The 25,789-nt window shown below is 42.0% G+C and overlaps 1 pseudogene; it reads right to left on the bottom strand.

The window, feature by feature from the left end:
- Positions 1-9,997: 9,997 nt before the first annotated feature.
- Positions 9,998-25,789, bottom strand: part of LOC116701998 (histone-lysine N-methyltransferase SETD2-like) — a 20,948-nt pseudogene continuing 5,156 nt past the window's right edge.

The following is a 25,789-nucleotide window of genomic DNA, read 5'->3' as shown; positions in this document are numbered from 1 at the left end:
CAACCATCTTTTTAAATGACAATCATTCAAACAACAGTGCTTCTAGATGATGAAAGAGTAGATGACGATAATAAAATAATGTATACTTTATTAATCCCACAAGGAGAATACAATGACACTCTGTTGTTATTACACACATTACACACACACATGCTCAGTACCTACACATGCACTAATGGAGAGATGTCGATGTGTTCATTTGCACATGTTTGAGATCTTGACCAACACCCTGAATAGAGCTGAATTAATCAGATAAATCTGGCAACTACTTGTGATAATAGTCATCATTTCAGACATTTTTCAAGCAAGGCTGCTAACAGACTCTCCAAACTTCTTGATTTGCTTTTTTTTGCATTCTATCATCGGAAACTGATTATCTTTGGGTTTGAGTGCTGATCTGATAAAGAAGACACATGAAGACATCTCGCGGCCTCCGTGAACTTGTGATGATCTCCAAAACTAAGGAAATGATAGATTGATTTGAAAAAAATAGACCTAAACTCCAAACCACAACTGAAAACATCCAGCTGTCAGCTCTTCTCCCCACCCTTCGCTCCTCTCATCCATGTGACACAGCACCTACTAGTCTCCAGCCCTCCTAGTCCCACACCTACTAGTCTCCACACTATCTCCACAGCATACTAGTATCTCCAGCACCTACTAGTCTCCAGCACGCTACCAGTCTCCAACCCACGCCCCATCACAGCACTTCATCTCAAACCACCTCCTCACTCCTGGCCGTGACAACTGCTGAGCGTGCGATGTGCAAACATGTCAGCTAGACCGCGGTCTACCAGCTGCAGATCGGTAGTAGATGTCAAACTGTGGCAACTACAGCACACTTTGTCTTTCTAGATCATTCTCACTTCCTTCCAGCCATGCAGACTAGATCATGGTGCATCCTGTTAGACAAAGAGACCAGCTTAACCATGATCCATCCTAGGTACGCGAGCTTCTGACTGGAGCGGCATATAAGAACCAGCTACAGGAAATCGCTCTTAATCTCTGAGCAGTCCTAGTTGATCTATGCATCAATAGCTAGCTTATGACGTCCTTATGATGTTTTGTGTACATTTTCTATAGCATCATCACTGTAATGCCCCGGAAAGTAGTGACTTTATGGTATCTTGTCCCACAGCATCATGCATTAGTTAGATAAGGCTCTAGACACCACAATGCTGCACTAAGTGCAACCTGCACAAACTGGTTCATCTACATATTTATCATACTATGTAAGCAGTTGCTCCTTTTTGTATTCCCGACTTGTATATAATACACACATATAATATATTATATATATTCAAATTCTGCTCTTGTATTTTTATTTTTTCATGTATATTGTATGTATGTTATATTGTACCTAGTATCTCATATTTATATTCTGGTGCTGTGTGACTGATTTTGCTGCAGTAACACTGTAATTTTACAATTTTTGGGGGATCAATATCTATCTATCTATCTATCTATATATCTTGAATATTCTTCACATCTGTAGGGCCGCTGTCCTTTACAAATGGAACGTTAGGACATTAATAGGAACAGGCATGTTTCAGTGCTAGCTGTCGACCACAGGGAACTATCTCATACCAGGGGCGGTCTTTTCGAGTGTCCCCTGTCGGGACAGCTACAAGACAGCAGCTCCGGAGCTGCAGTCTCGTGCTCAAGGACACTTCACAGTTGCCGACGGACAGCGGTACTTGAAGGGTCCCTGTCACCGCTACGAGGCTGCCTCTCGGCCGCTTCTCGGCTTTAAAGTAACGATGTGGACCCACCCCCCCCCCCCCAAGTCGCAGATTCTGTCACACATTTATAGGCTGCCTGACAGGGACATCGACAGGGACTCGAACAGGACAAGAAAATCCCTTAGCTAAGCTAGAATAGTCAAGTTTCAACTCGGCGCGAGCCCTGAAAAAACGAGCTTCAATGCGTCGCATCTGCACGAGAGAAAGTGGTCATTATCGAGATGGGTCTCCCTCTGTGTTGTGAAGCTTTAGGCTATTTACAACCCTACACTATAATTATGATTAGCTAGCTATCTTTAAATTAACCACTACACACACAAACACACACACCTAAAAAGCACTGGTATTGTGGCAGTTGAAAGGAAGCCCACGTCCCCCCGCAAACACATGGCACTCACAGCTTGGGTGTGCGTTCGTTTATGTGTTGACGGTGTTATGGCGCCCTCTCTAAACCCAACACACATTCTGAAAGACAAAACAGACAGCCCCCATGTCGGGACTTTACCTGCGTTCAAAAGTTTCATGGCGTGCGTGAACGACGAGTCGAGGGCTGTCCTTCTCCGCCAGCAGCTCGGGGAGATATTTATCGTCGTTCTCCATTTTGAGTTTAGAACGAGAAATCAGTCCGTTTCGGCGCAACAACAACAAAAAAAGCGTGGAAAAAGCCCAACATGTATAGAAAAAAAGTAGTCCTCTTATGTAACACGGAGCACCGCGTATCCTCTGTGCAGACGGCGCTTCGCATGTGGCTTCCGGGCTACCTGTGGTTTCCAAAGTGGCTTATCCCCTCCTTTCAGCAGCACTGACTGGAAGGGAAAATGCAGAACAAAAGCGGTGAGAGACGGGTATGCTCCTGCTCAAGCCGGGGAAGTGAGCTCAGAAGGGACGTAGTTCGAGGCGGCCGCCTACTGGTTAGTGTGTTAATGCGCGCGCCTCCAGTAAGTATCCCCAATAAAACATTAAAATAAATCCCACATTAGATCTACTGGCATGGGTGTGTGTGGGCTAGGTCCAGACTACTAGAAGGTATTGAGGTATCCCCCCTGGTTCACTTTCCTATAGGAAGTTATGACAATCATATTCATTAAAGGTGTATGGGAGGGCTATATGAATTGATAATGATCGTATGTACAGCTTAAACATAGATGACTTGTTAGGTTGAGGGAATGTAGATTATTTATGTGTTTTTTTAAATATTTGTATGGATAAGTTAATAAGAAATAAGATGGTTTGGAAACTCCTGGATAGATATAGCTGATAGAGCTGGATAGATAGATAGATAGATAGAGAGATAGATAGATAGATAGATAGATAGATCGATAGATGTAAAGCCATGCTACTAGACAATAAAATATAACAATTCTGGGAATAGAAATCCAATACAGACTACATTCCAAATCTAACATGTATTGATTGTTATGTACTGCAGTATGACACATTTCCATATCAATTGTAGATTTATGTGTGAATAGGATACGATAGCTGATGACACATCTTCAGTGTTTAATTTGTGACTGTAATATCATTTCAGTTCAGACAGTGGACCCTGGAGATGTGGCACTTTCCATCCAGGCTCTCTACTGGCCCTCAGTGGCGTGCTGGTCTTAACAAAGACCGGTCTGGGAAACTGGGGCCATCAGAAGAAGTGGTTGTCTAATCCCCGTTTTCTTTTGTCTATGATTCAAAAACATGTGTGTGCAAATGCATAGGGCAGTGGGTAATACCTGGAACACAGTAAAGGACTGGTTCAGATGGTGTGTAATGAAGCTGTCTCCAGGTAACAAGGAGTACCTGGGCTAATTGTGTTTATTTATTTATATTTATTATCTTTACTAATCCCACAAGGGAAACTACCACACTTTCACTCTGTTGTTTATACACACAGGCCTGATTACACACACATGACTAATGGAGAGATGTCAGAGGGGAGGGGGGGGGGCTGCCCATGGAAAGGCGCCCCGAGCATTGGGGTTTCGGTGCCTTGCTCAACAGCACCTTGGCAGTGACCTGCCCCTCTCCACCACCAGTCCACCACCTACTCTGGTCCGTACGGGGACTTGACCACGCGACCCTCCGGTTCCCAACCAGCTCCCTATACGGACTGAGCTACTACCACCCCCTACACGCATACAAAGCCATTCTTTTGTGTTTTGGGGTCTTTAGGTGTGTGATCATGGCAGGCGGAAAAAAAACAACCATGCAGGTCCTTTTGTTCCGTCAACGGAGTGAAAACCCATTCCGATCGACCGCAGCTGACCCGGGAACGCATCTGCTCAAAACAATGAAGCAAAATTGTCCGCCTAATCACTTATCGAGCCGAAAGACCCTCTCTAACTATCAGCGCTCGGCTTGATCTATCTCTGACCGTTACATTGTTATTAGTGTTGGGGGGGGGGGGGCTGCGAGGTTGCCCTGACTCCTCTTGTCATTGACAGAATGGATAGCCTGTGGCTGAATTTCAATTGGCTCGTAAAAAGGAAGTTACTTCTCTTGGCAGTGGAGGGTTCCAATCCGATAGCTCGCGCTCTTGCCTTCTGCTCTTGTGTGCGTCGGCGTCCCTAACATACAGAGCCACAGTCAGTGGTAAACAGGAGGCAGACGGAGGAGGGTAAACACTCAGGTAGGGCTTTTGTAAGCCACCGCTATTCCAGATCTTCGCATGTGACCGTTTTATGCCCACAGAGTCCACAAAAGGCGAGGGTTCAGTGCCGCCCTGGGGTTTTATCCTTGTTTGGGTGGAGGAATCTGTCATCATAGAGCATCATGGGACTCGGAAACTCCCACTTAAAGTCAAACTAATACAATTTCTTGCGCTCCTTCGCTGCAAACTGCAAATAACAAGACATAGAGTCCTGCTCGGGGCTGTGTGATGCTAACATGCTCCCAAAGCAATGGTATGCTATGTGGTTAGCAGCTGTGGCTAACATTCACCATGTTAGCTGTGTGTGTTTGCATGCTCAATGACTAATTAGCATTAAACGCCAAGTGCAGCTGAGGCTGATGGAATATAGTAACCCTTTGTGTTTTCCTCGGGTCAACTGACCCGTTTTCAAAAGTCTTTATATCAGACATATGGATTCTTTCAACCAAATTGCCCAAAAATACATGGATGCTTCCATATACATTCTTCAGGTAAATTAATGATTAGTTTTCACGTTTTTTTTTTTTTTAATTTATTATGCATTTGAATTTTTTATTTTTATTGTTTCAAAAGAATTTTCTTCCGACTAAACTCTGACATTTACCCATCTATATCCACTCAACATCCTCTGATCTTAACTATTAGTCGAATAAATTCATCGTTCTTTCTGCCTTTTAAACTAAAAACGTATGTAGAATTTGATATAAATGAGTTTTGTTGACCATGATTCCAAGAATAAGTGTAAACCTGCTATTAACCAGCTCAGGTTTTAAAAAAGCGCCAAGACTGGAAAAAGTGACAAAAACATCAGAAAAAGTGACAAAAACATCAGACAAAGTGACAAAACATCAGAAAGTGACAAATAAATCCGAAAAAGTGACAAAAACCATCAGACAAGTTGACAAAAACATCAGAAAAGCGACAAAAACAGCAAAAAGTGACAAATAAATCTGAAAAGCGACAAAACATCAGAAAAAGTGAACAAAAACTCAGAAAATAAGTGAAAATAAATCTGAAAAAGCGACAAAAACATCAGAAAAAGTGACAAATAAATCTGAAAAGCGACTAAAAACAGCAAAAAAGCGACAAAACATCAGAAAAACCAAAAAACATCAGACAAGCGACCAAAACATCAGAAAAAGTGACCAATAAAATCAAAAATCGACAAAACTCATAAAAGTGACAAATAAATCTGAAAAAGCGACAAAAACATCAGAAAAAAGTGACAAAAAACATCAAAGAAAAGTGACAAAAACATCAGAAAAAGTGACAAACATCAAAAAAGTGACAAACTAAATCCCTTGAAAAAGCGACAAAAACATCAAAAAAGTGACAATAAATCAGAAAAGTGACAAAACACTCAGAAAAAGTGAACAAATAAATCCAATAAAAACAAACAAAAACATCAGAAATAAAAAGCGACAATAAATAATCAGAAACGTGACAAAAACATCAGTAAAAAGTGACAAAAAACATCAAAAAAAGTGACCAAATAAAATCTGAAAAAGCGACAAAAACATCAGAAACAAGTGACAAATAATCAGAAAAAGTTACAAAAATCAGAAAAAGTGACAAATAATCTGAAAAAGCAACAAAAACATCAGAAAAAGTGACAAAAACATCGTGAAAAAGTGACAAAACCATCAGAAAAGTGACAGAATAATCTGAAAAAGCGACAAAGCATCAGAAAAAGTGACAAAAACAACAGAAAAGGACAAAAAACATCAGAAAAGTGCCAAAACACAATCAAAAAGTGACAAATAAATCTGAAAAGCGACAAAAACCTCAGAAAATGACAAAACATCTAAAAAGTGACAATAAATCTGAAAAGCGACAAAAACATCAGACAAAGTGACACTAATCTTAAAAGCGACAAAAACATCAGAACAAAACGATGACGAAAATGCCATCAGAAAAAGCGACAAAAACATCAGAAAAAGTGACAAAAAATCAGAAACAAGTGACAATATAAATCGAAAAAAGCAACAAAAACATAGGGAAAAAGTGACAAAAATCAAAAATCTGAAAAAGCAACCAAAACATCAGCAAAAGTGGACAAAAAAAATGAAAAATCGAAAAAGGCACAAAAACATCGAAAGTGACAAAACAGAACAGAAAAACATCAGAAAACGGACAAATTATAACTGAAAAGCGACAAAACAAAACACACCTCTGAAAAAATTGACAAAAACATCAGAAAAGTGAACAAATAAATCTGAAAAAGTGACAAACCCTCAAAAAAGTGACAAATAAATCTGAAAAAAGCCGACAAAAACATCAGAAAAAGGGACCAAAAAACACCAGAAAAAGTGACAAAAAATCTGAAAAGTGACAAATAAATCTGAAAAAGCAAAGAAAACTCAGAAAAAATGACAAATAAATCTGAAAAAGCAGACAAAAACATCAAGAAAAGTTACAAAAAACATCAGAAAAAGTTGAAAATAAACTGGAAAAAGCACAAAACGATCTGGAAAAAAGCACACAAACAAATATTCATTCCGTTTTTGGCCGGCGAAGGACAGTTCACTGGTCGTAACGGGAAGACAACCAAAGAGCTTCAATTTTGCTGTATAACTAAGCATTGGATTATGTTTGATCTGATGATGTCATAGATTACATAAGGTCACACAAGTGTGACAGTCTATGGAAGCAAATAGCAGCCATAGTCTTTGACGTTTAACAGCACTGAAAAATTAATATTGAAATGTTTTTTATATTTGAAAAAACGTATCGATGACATTGATTTGTTCTAATTCATCCCTTTGGACATTGAAGAAAAGGTTCTGGATTTCCATTTTGAAAAACCCGAGTTTAAAAACATATATATATATATTTTTCAATGGCATGCCTGTGCATTGGATGTGCGATTTGTCTAACCCTTGCGTTATTCTTCCTGCCGACCACGCGACTTTTTTGGTTTTCTGGGTAAAAATCTTAAATTAAAACTCATAAATTCCAAAAAAAAATTCAAATGCTATAAAATTGAATAAAACACCCACATTCAATGAAAGTAATGAACTCATCCGTTTTTTCACTTGTAAATAAGGTTTTATGGAACTATCCACGTTATTATGTGTGTGACCATGCGGTTGAAAGAAACCCAAACTTGTGACATAGGAACTTTTTGAAAATGGGTCAAACTGACAAATGGAAGGTTAGAATGAAAACAAGGGAAATTAATAATAAATAATAATGAGAGAAAAAAGTGAAAAACATGGATAAAAAGCGTCAACAAAAGGGTTGAAGAAGAAGACAGCACGAGGGTAATAGAAAATGAAAAATGAATTTTGGAGGGCTAGAACATCAAAGGAGAGAGGAACGTCAACTGTATGCTTTAGTGCCACCCTGTCAGTGTTTTGTGTGTGTGTGTGTGTTGTGTGGTGTGTGATGTGTATGGGGGGGGTGTCCGTCTCTTGGGGGGGCCCCGGCTTGGACGACTAAATCGGGGGAGCGAGAGAGATCTGGGTTCCGTCTGAGGGTCACGCTCGTGAGCATCGCTACAAAAGCAAGATAACCCCCCCCCCCCTGTGAAAGCTTTCAGACTGTCCACACCGGCTTTTGAGGTCTGTAACCCCGTCCCACGCCACCCCCCCCCCCCCCCCCCCCCCGCCGTTCCTCCGTCTCCACCTCGTCACACCCTCCCTCCCTCTCTCTCACTCACGCCAACCCAACCCCAACCCACCACAGAAACAAGCTTCCTCCACCCCCCCCCCACCCCCCAGCCCCCCATCCCCCATCCTGCCACTCTGTCCCTCTCATGCCCACAAGGCGATTATTTGATGATGACCAATGATCTCCACAGAGGCATCTGCGTCTGAAGAACCACTACCAAATGAAAATAGAAGTATTGAAATCCTGCCAATGTCTATACATTTTCATAAATGGTTTGCATTTTGGTTAACGAACGTTGTCTTTATCTCAATTTCAAACAATTGAGATAACATATGTTAAGGGAATGCAATCAGTCTGTGCTAGAACACCATTAGAAATGGACGTGGGGTTCGTTTTTTGTCATAAATTCATGTTAAAAATCCACTATGGAAAAAACACAAGTGGTCATATATAGGATAATTAATAATAATTCTGAATTGAGTCAGGAATACATGTTTATAAGGTATAAATAAGGTAAGTCCGTTGATTTTCAGGTAGAAAAATGTAACTTTTACCATTGTACCATTCAAGATGCCATGTATGTAATGTAACTTTTACCATTTTTCTTCTTGTAAAAAGTGGAAATGGGTCAATTTGACCCGAATACCAAACAGGAGTTAAGATCTTGACTATATGTGGAGTATTGTTCCACCACTTGAAGATTCTTGAAGTTGTAGTAAAAGCCATTACTGAGGGCCTGTAACGTTTAGCCCCATAGTGGAAGAGGGAGGACCGGACTCTGGAGTTCTTCACCTGGTGCCTTGATTTATTTCCCCAGCAGTCACAAGGAAACGCAGTGTTGCACAAATGACTTATTGAAAAATAAACAAAACATGAAAACTAAATACTAACTATTGAAATTACTATCACCAACTAATATCAAACAAAATAATAAAAAAAAGGCTGAATCAGGCCCGGACTGTTTGGGCCCTAGCAACTGCACTCTTCCTGGCCAAAGTCATGAGGCTCGTTCGAGATAAACTGCGCCTCGCCTGTAAAGTGGACGAGAGCAGGCGGCAGCCTAAAAAATGTGGCTATTAATGATAAATATAAACTATGGAGAATAGGTGACAGCTTAACTAATTGACAGCTACAACGGGTGCAGTAGCGGCTAAATTATAGCTTGGAACATGGTTGAAATAAATGGGGTGACAATAAAAAAAAAGGTCGACTTGCGTTCATGTTTATATATAGGGTTAGAAGTACAAAATGACAAAAGATTCACGATGCCTCTGTAGGTCCATACTTCACAGTAGTGGTGAGTGTAACTCTAACCTTTGGTCCCGCCCGTTGGCCCTAAACAATTAGTTTTATCAAAAAATCAGTGCATTGCTTATGTAATTTGGAGATGCTAATTATATGTCTTTGAATTCATAGGCAACAGCAAGAACTCACCAAATGGAAATAGAAACTTACGGACCACAACCACACTCCAAAGATAGTACAGTATGTCCTTACAGTACAATATAAAACCCACTTGACAAATTACACAGGCGACATTCAGACTCTTTCAAATACATTAACCTCTTATCAAGGGATTTGGTGTATAAGCACATTTCCTATCCAAACACAAGAGGAAAATCATTTGAGGAAGTAGATTAATGTTTGAGGGTGAATTAAAAAATTCTTTATTCAAATATTCGGGAAGGATTTCTCTCTGAGGCGCAATCTGGTCCCAAACCTGCCATCCTTTGGCTCTGGCACTCAATCTGTTAAGATCTCTTTGCAGTCAGTTTTAAGTGGGAGAGGCATCTTGCCAGCCTAGGGCAAGCGTTACCGGCCGTCACAAACTCCAGACGGGACCGCTTAACTGTGGCTGGACCCACAGGCATGGGGCTGCGAATGTGCGCACTGGGAGGGGTGGTTGGGTAGAAGAGAGAAAGCACAGCATCGCTGCTCTCACTTCGTCACGGTCTCCCATATTAGAGCACACTAAACGTCTTGACTTAAGGCAGTCGATCCTTTAGATGTTCTTGACTGGGGCCCCAACATCTGGCTCAACACTGTCGTGTGCGCCTGTACTGGCACTCTCCATGTGCGCCCTATTAGAAGAGGGAGCAAACTAAAATAGGATAGGGTGTGGCACTCCAGGTCACTCATGTAAGGAGGTCCACACATTTGCTTTAGATCTGTGTGAGTCTATTTAACTGAGACCCAAGTGAACCCACTCCAACTGCAAAGCAGGGAATGGATATCATTTTACAAAAGGTTTATTATCTTTCAATGTTTGTACACTCCCGTATGACCAATGTGCTTACAACATAACTTACAGTAGAGTAGGGTGGAACTACTTTGTACATATAAAAATAATAAACAAAAAAAAAGGATCTCCCCCACCACTGAAATCAAAGGAGGTGAGTCAGCGTGGTCCTAAGTTTTGACAGACTGATGTTGGAACTGCATTAGGAGGCTGAGCTCGTGAGGATGGGCTCCCTGACCCACTCTCCTGCATACAGTTTTTTGGTAATTTTACACTTTATTTACCTTTCAATCATGAAATGATAGTCCTTTACCAAGGTTCTGCTTTATAACATTCCCTAAACTTTTATTCAATATATTCACCGTATAAAGCAATGTACATAATATGTTGAAACTTGTTTAATGCAATTAATAGCTCACAAACCCAGGACCTAATGCTTCTGAAACTAACCTTGACAACCTTAAAATCCCTCTGAAAATTATGAGTTACAGGGTTGGAGCAAGACTATCAAGAGTGTTTGATCTAACTAGGACCATTAGAAGAACCAGAACACAAAGATGTTTAGAAACGGTAAAACTGCAATGCTACAACCTTCTTTTAGCATTATTCCTGTATTAAAGAAACAGGGCAAACAATGTTGGAGAGGAAAGAGTGGCAGGAAATGGCTAAACGAACATCAAACATAGCATTCAAACCCTGGCTGCTCCCGGTATTTATACACAACTTCATAAAATACTTTGATCACCTAGCCAACCTGCTGGTATTGGCTGATCCCCAAGGTACTGTAAGTAAAGCTCATCCCCGTGTGGGCAGATTACTTGAACCAGGCCTACTGGAAAAACATAGGAATTTCCTTTAAGGATACACTCTGACCGTCATCCTACTCATGCATTCATAAAACAACAGAGGCTCCAAAATCTTTGTGTGTAAGACGGCAGGTTTGAGGAGTGGAAAGCTTGGACCTCCCAGCCTAGTTAAAAGCAGCACAAATACAGTCAGTGGCTGGGGGTTGAAGCGTGCCAAGAAAAAAAATAAAGTGGTGAGGGGGAAAAAGCACTGTACTGTTCTTTCTGTCATTGATCCATTTTTTACAATGAAAGTAACAAAGCAAATTCGGATAATATGACACCAAAGCTGCTTCTGTAGAGAATCCACATTCATGTTAGAAGCAGTTTAAAAAGTGGAATTGAGGTATCAGCTCGGGAACCTTTAAGAGCCAGAAAATGGAGAAAACATGCCTAAAATCAAACAAACTTCGTGAAAACATTCTCGTAGCACCCCGCAGGTCCACTTCTCGAGAACACGCAACTGCAAGTTTTGGGTCGTTCTGCGACCTCAAATCCTCCGTCAGTATCACGTATCTCACTCGCAATCCACGGGCCGGAGAGCTTCTTGGGCAGCAGTCCATTTTTTAGTCATCAATACGTGTGGTTAGAAAATTACTACGCTGCTCGGCCTGGGCCATTACGTACATGCATTACAAATTGATGGAAAAGGCAAGCTGTGCTTCGTCCTTGTTTAACGCAGGACAGTGTACATCTGGGGGCCTCTAAGCTAGCACACCTCTGTGTCCCTCCTTGGGCCTGTACCAGTGCCAATCTCTGCATGTACTTCTTGTGTACTCCTTTGCTTTGTGCTTTCACATTCTCGTTACCTCAAGGTCCTCGTGGATTAGTGCAAGCTTTCAACTCCTTATTCATAACTCCTGAGTGAGCTAGAAGGATGGGCATAGATAAGGAACGAGTTAACTGCTTCCGTCCCCAGACTACAAAAATTATTTAATTACAATGTAATTTGTGGTAGAGTGGTTGGATTGTTAATTCTCTTTTAGTGACTTTGCCCTTCACATTTTGGCAGACAATGCAATCTCTAAATGACTGGAAGCCAACTAGTATTTCTGTTTATTGTGCTCATGTCCTCAGACTCAGGGTGGTTTCCGAGTGGGCCCTCAGTCAACCACTCCCTACATGCAACAAGCACGGGCCCACCGGGACCATGGAAAAACCCGCGGACGCCTTTTGAAGAACCACTGGCTGACCATATCTTTTTAGAAAGGAATGAGTAAAAATAAAAAAATAAAAGAGGGGAGAAATAGTTTACATGTACATGTATTCATCTCTCTTCCAAGGCACAATCCAACTTTGACTAGCAAAGAATTTGTGGAGCTCACTTATTTAGTTTTGGTTTGGATGAAATTTTGAAAACTTTTGCCTTTTAGTTAAAGCTCTACCAATACTTTCGTGTTCTCTGACCAACATAGAGGCCAAGAGAGGTTTACAAGCTTCTAACACACATTTTGAACATCTATTGTTTAATCTTACCTTCCTAGCCAAGGTGTTTGAAATCTTCTTGTGATTGCTGGATAACTTCCAAGTTTGCAGTCTTGCTTCCGCAAAGGATTTAAACATTGCACTTGAACGGGACTCGGATGTGACATAAACACACATATATAAAAATACTTGTTAAAAATGTATGAATCGAATATGTTTAGGTAACATTGTTGTAAGATTTCCCTATCTAGCAGTAAACTTGTATATGACACCACTGAATTCTTTCTACCCCCTCCCATTCGAGCGCGTTTAACTCCTACGGGTCCGCATGCGAAATTAGTGTCCTGTGAGAGTTCCTTCCAGTGTAAAATACTTTTTAACTTATTTTGGTCCTCATTTCATTGCTAAGATCATTCCATCATGTTACCAACCATAATGCAATCTAGTGTTAGTAAAATATCCGGCTATTTTTGATTCTGTATCTTGTACGATATTAATATTGTAAGGCAATATTACAACGATGCGAGAAGCAATTGAGGGTTGCCATTTTAATATTTTCTCTGAAAAGCTCTCAATGAAACAAGTATAGGTTATAGTATCTCTATATATCTTGAGGATTCCATCCTTTAACACAGCTGGGTTACAGTTACACAATGAGAGCTGTATACAAATGAACTGCATGTGTATCTAGAAGACTTTTGTAACATTAAACATCTGAGTTACAGACACTGCTGCAAACAATGCTGCTCACCTCTTTGCGAAATGTCTCTTACCTTTTTAAAGAGCAGCTCACTGAAGTGTCTGCTCAGCTGTCTTTGTTGAGAACTGGAAATACACAATAGAAGAGATGTTTGCAAACACAATGTCCTCTCCCATTGTTGAGCCCTTGGCCTGCAGTCTAAAGGCAAAGTCCCACATACAAAGGTATTTTTTTTGAAACACAAAGTTGTCCTCTTATTCTAAAAAAAAGTCCACACACAAGTATTGTTTAAAAGCCAAAGTGTTTTTTGATCTTCACAAAGTGTGACGATCAAAGCAAGCCTCAAGGACTCACAGAGTGCCGGTTGGGGAATCCAGAGACAGAGATATCAGACACTACATGCCGAGCGTGTGCTATAGTTTTAATGGCTGGACGCGGCCACCAATGTCGGGAAACACATCGGGAATGTTCCATGACCTTGTAGCTTTTTCTTGGTGGGAAACGTTCCACTACCCATCTCAGTTTCCTTTTTTTTTTTTTTTTTTTTTTACCCCGTACATAGGACAAAGGACACTTACAACGTAAACCACTAAGAACACTAGCTTCAGATGTATTCTTATTATCCTCAAGTTCATGATAAAATTAAGAGGTAAAACAAGCGAGGCAGAGGACGAAGAGATGAGCTGCGCCTCTCTCCCCTAAGGACAAGACAGCTAACATGGGGTTGAGTGAGTGGAATCTCATCTTTAAATCCTGTCCTCCATGTCGTGAAGCCTTTGCGAGGAGGATCATCGGCAAACATACCACTCCCTGAATAGAGGTCGTGCTTAGGTTTTTTTTCTTTTAACCTCATTGAGATACAGCTGAAATAATCACTATGCACATCTTCAATTAACTCCAGGAACAACACTTAATATGTTCTGCATTAAGCACACACACTTTTGGAAAGCAAACAAAAAATGAAGAGGAATCCATCCATATCCTGCCTGTTCACGTATATAGCTACTATTAAGAAACAAAAAAACTGCTACACTTATTTACCTTTTATAGCACACTTTGACACATCTGCTAAAGCTCACCTTGAATGATTCTCATCATAAGGTGGGTGTTCCAAAGGGTCCATCTCAGATTCATGCCACACTAGTGGTTTGTCACTACATCCTCCCAGGTTGGAGTGGCCCACTGGTGTTTTTGCCTATTGTGTAGTGGGAAGTGATTTCAGAATACAAGGCATGCAGGGGGTTCTAAGCGGCACACCGCTGCACTTCAACGACACCACAACAATCCCACCTTGGTGAACAATATGGTAGTATTCGATCTTGCTATCAGGGTTCCCCGGGCCACTTTTTCCAGTTGGTAGGGTATGACGATAGTTTGTTGGGTTTGGGGGAGAGGGGAGGCAGTCCTATCACATTGTTGGGTACAATCATTTTCCTGTAGATGCCAGAAAAGGCAAATAATCATTGCAGACAAATCCCTGTCATTTATTTTTCACTTTGAAGTACCCTCATTTGTATTTGCAAGAGAAAGACCTGATTCACTTGGGCGCGATCAGACCCCCTCTGTCTCATGGGCTTTACGCTGCATTTATAACTGAAGCATATATGATTGCTTTTGATTCTCATTCACAGATGAGGTCCCATTTAGCCCTTTTTCTTTGATTGTTCTTTCTTTATTTCCCATCTTAATTTACTTTTTTCATATTGAGACAGACTATGAAGGTCAATATTGGTGGCAAAATGTGCGAACTCATAGAATATAATCTGACTTTGTATGTTAAAATTGCACACTGATCTGAATTTTAAAGTCACACCAAAAAACACCGCGAGCTTTTAAAAAAAAATAATTTAAATTTGCACTCGTAGATATTTGTTCACACAACTGTAGTCTGATTTTTAGTTTACAGAGAAAAAAATTACAACTGTGTGGATTTGATTCTCAGAAGACCAATGATACTGCAAATTTGTGCTAATTTTAAATACAATCAGATTTTATGTTCAACACTGACACTAATTCGTCAAATCAACACAAAAACAAATACTCACATTTTGCACCATATTACCATCATACAAGCCCACTTAACTGTACAAACTACTTGGGGCTGCATATTTAGATGTCTACTAACCCCCTTGTGGCCTACACTGAGACAGCTTTTCTTCAAATTACAAAAGAATAATAGAGATTTCTGAATATCCCAAGGACTTAAAACTGTTGCATCATTCTAAACATGCCTCTATAAATGTGACCTCATGCGCAAAAAAAGCTTTCCTTTACTAATATCATTTCCATGACCGGTGTGAATAGTCCTGTTAGGGAATTTAGACAAAGATGTGTTGCATTACCTGTTGGACATTTGGCTGTGACTATGTTGGTGACTGTGCCTCCCTGCGCACCACCATCCCTGCTGATCGGCCAGTATACACAGGCTGCCGTGCAGGTAGCTGGCTGTGGGTTCAGTATTAACTCCTAATGCAACACCAAATCATTCCACTATGGACAATCAGAAATCGGGTTACCGTTGTTTGCGCATGTCTGCAATGAATTGGAGTTTTTAATTTAGAGGGTTAATACGCAAAATGGATTAAGGTTTGAGGCCATAAACAACATTGATTGCTAGGAATTGTTGAGCTGAGATAATATAATCCTTTTCTCCAACACATTCCTTTTTTTTTTTTGCTAAAACAAAAATTGTTTTGGGCAAAATTAATATTACCTACAATTACAGTAAACTTATTTTGTCCCAACCCAAACTTTTTAATTGTTACGTTAAAATACATTTTCCACCTGGTAATAGGTCTAATATGTGCATCTATGCCATTTGAAGCCTTATATACTCAAAAAAAAATTAGACAAGTACAGAAATATCACTGAGGAATCAGCCCCAGGAAGGGCACCCTACCTGTATGATGGGATGGTTTGGCCTGTGTGTAGGCTGTGGGGATCTGTAGATGTTTGGCATGGTTGCCCCTGGTATAGGATGGCTGTCTGTGAGTCTGAGTCCTGTGGGGAGCGTTGCGTACTGCTGTCCAGGCTGAAGTCTGCACAGTCCACTGCCTCTGAGTGTGGGATCCCAGAGAGTGTATGTAGCTCTGCTGGCCGTGTACCTGAGGGGCCGCCTGGGCGGGTACAGAGGGGAGGCACAGCTACGCCTGTTCCTGAGTTGCTTACAGTTGGCTGGGCCTACTTTGGGGGTTGCCAGTGGCGATGTCCGGTTGTGGTGATGTGCTGATATAGATTGAGACTGAGTGGCTGGGAAGGGGTGTGGGCTGGAGAGACAGTCCGGAGGTCTGATATAAGACGCATGGGAGGTGTCTCTTCATAGTTCATGGTGGGCTCACCCGGAGGGTAGTGGTAGCAGTACTGTTTGCATGCATTGGGTTGTGGGATCCACAAAGGTCTGAATGGGATATCCCTGAGGGTAGTTGATGAAGCCAGGGCTGGAGGCATAAGGGCCAAGCAGCATTCATAAGGCGGCACTCGTTTTGAACTGCGCTGCTGGGCTGGGGGGGGGCAGCTGCTGTTTGTTGTTGTTGTTCGTGGGCTTCCCGCTGGGCAACCTCCTGCGGTCAAGGGACAGCTTTTCGTCGCTCCTCTTTTTGACAACTTGTTGCGATCCTTTCCACCACTCCTCCGTGTCTTGCTGCTGTTATAGGATCAACCTTAAAAAAATCCAGAGAATAAGACCACAGTTGCTGAACTATGATAAACAGTCCGACAAAGCGTACACTATTCTTGAATACATTCTTTACATTGTTCCCCCCTCACGAAGAATTATTACCGTTCCTCGTGCGCACGCTTCCTCTCGTAGGATGAAGTGGTGAAGTGGAGCGTCTCCTCCGTCTCTCAGTGCTACTTGTGGGCTTTTGGCAAGACCTCGTCACGGTCTCTGTCACGTTCTCTGCGCGTCTCTGTCCCTCTCCTCCCTGTCCCTCTCCCTGTCCCTCTCTCCCTGTCCCCTCTCCCAGTCTCGATCCTTTCATCATCGCGGTCTCTGTCCGTTCCCTCTCCCGCTCCCTTCTCACGCTCTCGGCTACCAGAAGTGGTGCGTGTCGTCAAAGCTGTGTCTCATCCTCGGCTGCGATCTGTGGAAAATTGAATAAGCCAACATCATATGGCAAAGATTTTTAGGCCAAAAAAAACAAACAAAAAACGCATTGGACTAAACTTACCATTTGCTTCCTTTTTCCACCTGACCTCGTCTTTGGTATTCTGTGACCTCCTGAAGACAAGCACAACTTTGACTTCAGACTTCCCCCCCCCCCCCCCCACCAAAATACAATACTATTCACCTTACATATTTTTTAATATAATTATATTATATTTTCAAGCATGTTTTGCAAACATCAGCTTTGAAAAGCGAATCAGGTTGAGTTTCCTTCAGATCCTTCCCTTCCAAAGCCTGCGCCATGCCATATGTCCAAGCATTGAGTGGGGGCCCTGATCCTCTCACTCTCCACCTCTGAGACACCTTCTCTTCATACCTGAAGTGAGTTCCTCTCACTATGGATCCCATGGTTGTCACTATGACCTCCGAGGGCATACTGGGCCCAGATCGGGGTCTCAAGCTGTGGGAGCATCAATGGTAGATTCATCAGGTGGCGCCTCCCCCCCCCTTGCCCCAGGAGGCGGTTTCTCAGCCTCAGTTGTGTCTCTGCCTGGGCCTCCATATTTTCTAAAGGCAGCTCGATGGAAGATCAGCACACATCTGTTTGGATGGACTGAATCTCTGGACTCGGAACTTGAACCCTGGGCTGATGCCCTTCTAGTTTCCGCCTTTCCTGTCACTGTTCCTGATGGTCCTGCTCCTCCCCACTCTCCGTTCTTGACAAGGCTCTTAGGTCCCTTCCCCAAGGGGGGTTTATCCGTATGAACCTCATTTGTGGTCATCCTTCCTCTCAACTCCTTCTCCAAATCCATTTTTCTTTTACCTCCTCAATTTGAGGCTGGTGTTGACTGCTGAACTCATTCTAGTCTCTTCCTCTTCCTCCCCTTTGACTGACCCTCCTCTCTAAGCGCTCTTCCATTGTTTCTTTCATGGATCTGCAGCTTCACCACCGGCTCTTCCTTCAACGGTTTGCCATCAGGAAGTCCTGGCCTGTGAGGATTCTTCTTCTTCTCCGCTCATCGTCCTCCTCTTCTCCTTACCCAAGCTTTGCTAGCATCCGAGAGTGCGCTGTCTAGACCTGTTTCACTGATGATTTTCAGGCGACGTACACAGCAGGTTTGGAGGTGTCCACCATCCAATATCTGGTCCCAGTTTGGTGGAGGCCCCATCAGGAGTGTTTGAGGGTGTTTGAGCCCCGGGGGGTTGTTCTCACTAGAGTAGCCCACCTCTCCGCAGGGTAGGCATAGTTTTTTTGGTCTTGGCCCATCGCTGGATGACGGTTAAGGACTCTGCGCTCCTCCCAACATGTTCTTAGTAGAGATGGGCATCACACCCAGGTCCCTTCATAATCTGTACAGAATCCTAGTTCTTAGCAATCAAACAGAAAGGTCTGTCTCTATGCCAGTGCAGCTCTGAGATTTGAAATTTCCCTGTTCCTTCAGTCACAACTTTATGAACTGTAATGCAAGCAATTGCATAGGCACCCCTCTAACTGCAGCTTGATGTTATTGACACTGTTCCTTTACTTCAGAAAGTTCCACCATTAGATCCACAAAGACAATCCAGATGGTCCAGAACTGCTTTAGGGCATGATGGATTTTAGTACCGGTGCAACACAACATATTCATCCATATTACGTAGTGCAAAATGATAACTACAACAATAAACAAAAATGCATCAATCATTCCGTCATACTTGTAATGATCTTGAGACGGTGAGTTTCTGTATCCTGGTTTCCAACTATCGACCATTATTCTGCAGAGAGACACCACCTGTTCTCATCATACCGGCCTTCCCATCTCCAGTACTGCCTCAAGCTCCTCATCACCTGCGGAAGGCAGGAAGTGATGTCATCATCAATCAACACATTTTACTTGTAAGAAATTGGCGTAGAATCCTTTTGGCTGTAATCCATAAAATACGTAGGCTAACCAGCAATTATGGCTAACCCAAGTAACCTAAACCTAATTGAAATATAACTTTAGCAGATTCATTAAACGATTGTGGGTCCGTGAATCTCATGTTCAAGTGTGCCCCACAACTTACTGGCATCCACATGGAAAACAATGACAAGACCAGTTTCTTATATAACTGAAGAACTGACCGTGGTGGAGCACTCTTTTCGCCGCGGTCTTTCTTCATCTTCCCCCAGCTGCCCGAAAACACCTAACCGGTTCTCCCCCCCCAGGAAGCCTCTCAGCTAGGGGCGCACCGAAGCAGTTCTGTGCTTCTTTTGCTATAAAACAATAAACAAAAAAAATGTCCCACCACTAAACCATTTCAAAGGTTATCATCCAACCCTTATGAACATATGTAATGGTAAACTACCACAACAGAACACATACGTTTTTCAGACATGCACACACAATCATTGACAAAATACAAGTATGATCAAGAAATAACGCAGAGAACAGTACCCAGATCTCTGGAACTGTAATCAAACGTCATTCAGTTCCCTGCAGGACCACCTTGGAGGTGACGAACCAACTCTAATCTGGCCATTGACATCCACTGAAAGGGGATAAAAATCATCATCGGTAAGTCAGCTTTCAGCAAGGTTAACATGAAAAGTATTATTTAGTTTCCACGTCCCCTTTTTGGGTCTCACAGTTGGGCGTCGCAATATGGTTCTAAACCGAAGAGCATACCTTCAGCGTTGCATCAATGTCTGAAGACATAATGCCATGTGAACTATTCAACCAGTTTCCTGAATCTTAAACCAGACTGCAGTGTATAAATATTAACATAATTGCAATGGTGTCCATATAATATTTACCTCTTATTCCTTAGAGCATGAAGTAGTAGTGGATGTTCTTATGGATCATATTCTTTCACCCTTGTTTGAATACCTTGTGGTCGAATACCTCTCCGCAGTATTCCAGTCCAAAAGTGTTTCTGAAGATAGCATCAAAATTATACTATAATACAATAGAGAAGATAATGCTAAAAATAAAATTTTTTTGTATGGTACTCCAGACCAACTTTTTTTTTTTTTATTTTTTTAACAAGGAGGCACTGTACCCTAACTGAAAGATTTACGGGCACATGCAGTACTTTATGGACACGCTAAATTTGACCTGCCGCGTAATTTTGTTTCACAATTTACTCCATTTTAACTGGATTACTGATAAAGGCTAGTGATCAATACAGAACTACAATCTGCTGTCTTGTTTTAGTTTACAGTCCCCATTTAGATTGATGGTGAATTAACCATTGCCTTCAGAAATGTACAACGGATATAATTATTGTCAATGTGCTGTATTCTTGCCTCTGCCTTCAAACATGCTTCTCCTACCTCTTTTTAGTTACACTTGAAATAGCAATCATATCTATCTAATGTTGCTCAAACTAACTTCCATGGAAATGAGAGGTTCTAACTACCATCCATTGTGGAAATATTGAGTGAATGGGGGACCAGAGAAAGAACTGTAAAATATACTACCTATATAATAAAATTATTCATTTAAAACCCCAGGTTCGGGACCCTGTTGTATTGAAAGATTCAAGAGGGCTTACGGGCCGCAGTCTCTAGCTGCCCGTCGACCCCAGCCCTGTCTTCTGTGAGGATAACTCAAAGTCCTGCATCGTTGTTCATCTGACGCGTCGATTAGAGCATAGCCTCCATTCGGCACCGTGGGATCTTGGGAAAATACAAAATCAGACGTGTTCATAAATAGGCATGCTCCTTGAAATTTTAATTGCAAAATAACATGACGTACCAGGCTTAATTTTTGTTAAATTTTCTGCATTTAGATGGTAAAAAGCATAATTTTGTACTGACCTTATGACCAGCTTATTTACCCCTGTGCTAATATTCATATTTTTAAGCTCACATTGGTGAGGGTGTTGAAAATCTGATGAAAGTATTTTGAACAGTATTTGTCTACCTTTTTACACAAATTTGCGCAATGGTTTTACTACTACCAATTCAAAAACTTTTTTTTGTTTTTCCAGGATTTTCCAAACCCGGATCCTGCAAACCCTGTATATATTAATAGTATATAAGATATATAATATATATAAAAATATATATATATATATATAATATATATTATATATATCTATATATTATATATATATATAAAAGAACTTTGTTGTTCTTCACTTACCCTCAATCTCACAGCCGTGTTAACATCTTCCCCGCTGCTAATACTCCTCTGCAACGCCTTTCCTGGCAGCACTGGGCATCACATTGCATTCTTTTGATATCTCATGAGATTTTGCTCTTTTTTCTCTGCAAAAAAACTTTGAAACCTTTCAGTATGAAACCACTTAAATGTTGTTTATGAGGTTTTTTTTGTACAACCATTATGTTTTTCTTCCTAATGAGGCTAAATCCCTAACTACCTCTCAGTCGTATAGGTCCCCAATTAAGGTCAAAGTAAGGGGTCATCTTCTTAGACCTGGCAAACTCTTTCCATTTATTAGCACTGAAAATTCTCCAGATTGCGTAATGTACGTTGCAACCAGACCCGGTTGGACATGAGTTTCTTAGACACGTCACATCTCCTTGACGCCTCCCTCTTGCCTGCAGGCCCAGCTTCTGCCATTCATTGTCTGAATCTGACTCATCTCCTGGCCAGCTTTTCTTGGAGGGCCCCGGCCTCTAAGGGGTCTGGAATTGTCCCTTTCTCTAGTAGTCAGGCACAGTCATAGCCCTGCTGTTGCTGCTTATTTCATGCCCTGTACAAAGCTTGATGACCAGGCGCGTTAGTTCCAGCTGCATTCACTGCCTGCTGTTTTACTAGCTCAATAGTCTTTATCCCCCGTAGTCCACATGGTCATTAGTTAGGGAGTCAGGATGGCTTTCCCCTGCAATCCTGTAATGTTCATCACATGAGTAAGGGCGTCCGCTAGGCTGTTTGTTTGGGATTGGTGGTTTTCCAGGTGTCATTACTCTGCCTGTGCTCCAGTTTTCCTTAGGATAGGTTCGAAGTCATTTTAGTGGTTTGGTAGATGTGGCCCGTGACTGCTATCAGCTGCTGGGTACTGTACTACTGTGTTGTTCCAATGCAAAAAGATTCCAACCCAGAGCTGAATCCATTTTTGTCATTGATTTGTCAGTATTGAGAATCAGCATGTTGGTATGGGAAGTACATGATCAACTTCTGCTACTACTTATAGCTGTTTGTGGCCCTTTGCGCACACTGTCTGGGCATTATCCCAGGCTGTTGGCAGATCTATGGCACTTCCAATGGGTCCGAGATGACCAGCCATGTAAGGCTGTTGCACGATGGAGCTGAACCCTCCAAGTGACTGGTGCTATCAATCTATTACCTGGGATTGACACAACACGCTGCTATGGTATACTCTTATCCACACAAGGACAGTGTTCTCCAAGAATGTGGAAGGACTCTCCCGTGCCTTTGTTGTGGACAATGATATTCACATTCGTCGTTCTGACTATTCATTAGCCTTGCCATGAGGAAGGCCTTGTGGTTCTGTGTATCCATTGTTTAGGGAAGAATTCTTTGGCACCACCACCACGGAGTGCACTCGTTTTATAGCCTCGCCACAATCATGTCATACTCCAATTGTCACTATCACTAACTTCACTCTTGGCCTCCTAATCTCCTCCTGATGTTGTGTCTCTTACTCAACTTCTCTTGTTAATGCGGCCCTTGGATTTTTCTCATGATCGCCATTCCCACTCTGCATATTTTGCAGCTTGCCCAACCTCTGAAGCATCAGTCACGCAGAGGCTCATCTGTGTTGGTTTTTTGGGTGAACAACACTTATTTTTTAAGTCACAGTGGTCATGCTGTGCCTGCTTGTAGGCTCACTTTGGTCGTTGTATTCATAGGTCATGGATGTGCTGTCTGAGACAACTTCCTTTGTAGGGATATTCCGTCTGCGTCACCAGTTGGAATGTGTTTTCATTTCTTTGTGTCAAGGATCTTAATGTCAGAGTCTTTTTGCAACTTCCTTTAGAAAAATCCAATTTTTTTGATCAGAGATCACTTTTTTAACATAGGCCTTACTCTCTGCATAAAGTGTCCCTGTGATTATCACCTCTGAGGTGTCTTGCCCACAATATCCCATCGAGACTTTTTTTAGTAGTACTGCGTTCTTTTTAACAGGATCCATATTTTTCTGCTCACTTGTCAGCTGATCTTCGAATCAAAGACAAGGATGAATCCGATTTTGTTCCAACAACGTTTCGACGTCAAAACCTGACAATCTCTGGTTTAGTGTTTGCTCAACACATGGGTGGATAGGTATCTTGCTTTGTCAAGTAAGGACTTTTTCCCCTGGTAACAGTCAACCTCTGTCTTGTCCTGGCCGCAACATTCTACGATCATTACTACTGCATGAAGTAAACCATCGTATTTGATTTCACGAGTGGTTGATAATAAATGAAGCCTGTTTCTTTTGCATTGGTCAAGTTTCCAGGGCGCATATCCATGCTTTCGGCTTTCACTTGAGGTTATAGTTGAGTCCTCAATTCAAGATCTGATTTGGTTTCCTTTTACCCTTAGAGACACTTCTTGCAACCTCTTATTAGTGCATTACGCTGTCTTTAAAGTCCCACATACTTGTATGTTCATTTCCACCATTGTTGGGAATCTATTTTTCATTTCACACTCTGATAATAACGATCTATGTGTTTGCACATGATGTGCTTTTGCAGGTCTGTGAAATTAGGTCATTTTGATTGTCTATCCATCCCGCTGGTTGTCACAGAAGATCTAGAAGGGGTCATCTGCTTTGAGTCTTGGTCTACTGGATTCTTTAGAGAGTTTTTACAATCTCCTCGTAGGCAGAGCTTTTGTCAGAGCCTGTGATTTTCCTTATGATCTGCCTCGGAGTCACTAGAGCTGCTTTTTTGCCGTTTTTCATATCTTGATGGAGGGTATGCTACTGGAAGAAGAGGATTTGCTGGTGGTCTCTGACTTGTAAATGGCTGCTAGATTTACTTTAACTCGAGTCCAGATCAGGAGAACATTTGCGCAGGGAATCAGAGTCTAAATCTCGCTTTTGAGTTCCTTTCAGACTTTGACGATTGTGTTCTTTTATCCATCTCTGAAGAGTGAGGCAATCTGCAGATTTAGAAGGTATTTCCAGACTTTGAGTAGAAGGATGCTTTTTGACTCTTTATGTGAACTTAAATGGGCGGATAAATCTACTGGAGTCAATTGTCCTTGTCCTGGTCTTCCTATGTCACCCAGAGCAGAACTGTCCCGAGTTCTGTCAGTGCGAGAGCGAGAACGTCTTCTCTCATCTCGTGGAGAACTCCGTGTATCTCCGTCAGAATCATGATCGTAGACCTTTCGGAGCGTGATCCCTCTTGTCACTCGGGATCTCTCTTTATCTGGCGTGAGAGGAACTATGATTCGAGTACCCTCTTGATCATAGACCCGTGATCAGATCTGGAAACCTTCGCGATCTTGTCCGATCCGAGATGACGCGTAAGGGTGTGTGCTAGATCAGGTCTTGTTTGTGTAACTAGAATAGCTTTCCTTTTCTCTGACCGCTTAGAGGAACTTTTTTTCCTTTCCTCCACTGTGACCCAGAGGAAGAACTTTTTTACCTCTGTGTTTCTGCTGTCAGAGTTTGTCTTACTTCTGGAGTCAATTTTTTTGAGTTGTGACTGAAGACATCTGGCATTATCTCCATCAATTCTGAGGCCATGGGACACTTTCAGACGGGACCTGGTTTTCCTTTTGTCTACCGTTATTATCCCTGCCAGCCTGCTGGAACTCTCATCTCCAATCTTTCCTGAGGGCAGTTGGCTTCTTGAGTCTAAGGTTACCTTGTCTCAGGGGCTTTCAAGTGGGACTTATCAAGGGGCATACATTGACACATTCTGAGGCTGGGGTTTGGAAATTCAGCTCCACTTGTTGTTTTCCCGGTGGATCCTTGCAACTTCGGAGAAGTGCGGCTCCTCTGGCACAACAGTTTTGGTCTCTCTTCGTCAAGAGACCTTAGATTTTTTTTTTTGCTTCTTGAAATGCCATCTTTGCTAGACCGTTTTCAGTTTAGTGGCTGGGAATGGTGTTTGAGAAGGTGTCTCTGCCACGTGTTTTGCACCTGGGTGTCTTGTTTTTTGCTCAATTTTGCTGTCTGTTTTCTGCCCTTCTATTCTGAGGTTGACTGTTGACAAGGCAGCGTTAGGCTCAGCAACAGACTTGTCAGGACTGGCAGGATGAAGAACACTCTCTGCATGGGCTTCTTGGTCTGTGCAAAGCTAAAGGACACTTTCTGACGACCCTGATCCTCTAGGTTGAACCTTCATCTTGGTCCCTTTGGCAAAAGATGTTTGGTGCATGACTCTGGGAGACAGCTTTTGATTAGAGCTGCCTTAGATAGCCCCTCCACCTTCACCACAGAAAAGGAGACCACTTGTAATTGTAGTTTTTTTGAATATTTTGACATAGACAGAGTCCTTTACTTTGTTTAGTCAACTTACCGAGCCACTACTTCCTTCCTCTCTGTGGTTACAAAAGTGCGTACAGAGGGAACATAAAAAGATAGGAAAC

The sequence above is a fragment of the Etheostoma spectabile genome, chromosome 14 (genome assembly GCF_008692095.1).
Source record: "Etheostoma spectabile isolate EspeVRDwgs_2016 chromosome 14, UIUC_Espe_1.0, whole genome shotgun sequence".
Taxonomy (NCBI): Eukaryota; Metazoa; Chordata; class Actinopteri; order Perciformes; family Percidae; genus Etheostoma; species Etheostoma spectabile.
The sequence above is the reverse complement of the archived record's forward strand: the minus strand, read 5'-3'. Positions and strand labels throughout refer to the sequence as shown.